We start from the raw sequence: 356 nt of genomic DNA on the forward strand, positions 1-356 counted from the left end.
TGTTACTTGCCGTTTCTTTGTAATTATTTGTGAAATTTACTAGCAATTTTTAAGTGAAAATTATTTCTACACCAAATTTTTTTTCAGTGTACACTAATTTATACCCAAAGTTGTAAATAAAACAAAGATTATTGCAGTACATTCTACAAGAAAATACTATTTCAGGATTTCTTCTTCAAAATTTCATGTTTAATTCACTGTCACTTGCCATTTGTCTTTCTGAAATTCTTTCTGCACCAAACTGGTGTCTCCTTTTGCATATATATATATATATATATACAGTGTTGGGGGAAATGTATTACAAGTAATGCTAGTTACTTGTATAGATTACTTTTTTCAAGTAACTTGTAACTTGG

The sequence above is a fragment of the Sinocyclocheilus anshuiensis genome, unplaced genomic scaffold, assembly GCF_001515605.1.
Source record: "Sinocyclocheilus anshuiensis isolate Anshui unplaced genomic scaffold, SAMN03320099.WGS_v1.1 scaffold714, whole genome shotgun sequence".
NCBI classification, from domain to species: domain Eukaryota; kingdom Metazoa; phylum Chordata; class Actinopteri; order Cypriniformes; family Cyprinidae; genus Sinocyclocheilus; species Sinocyclocheilus anshuiensis.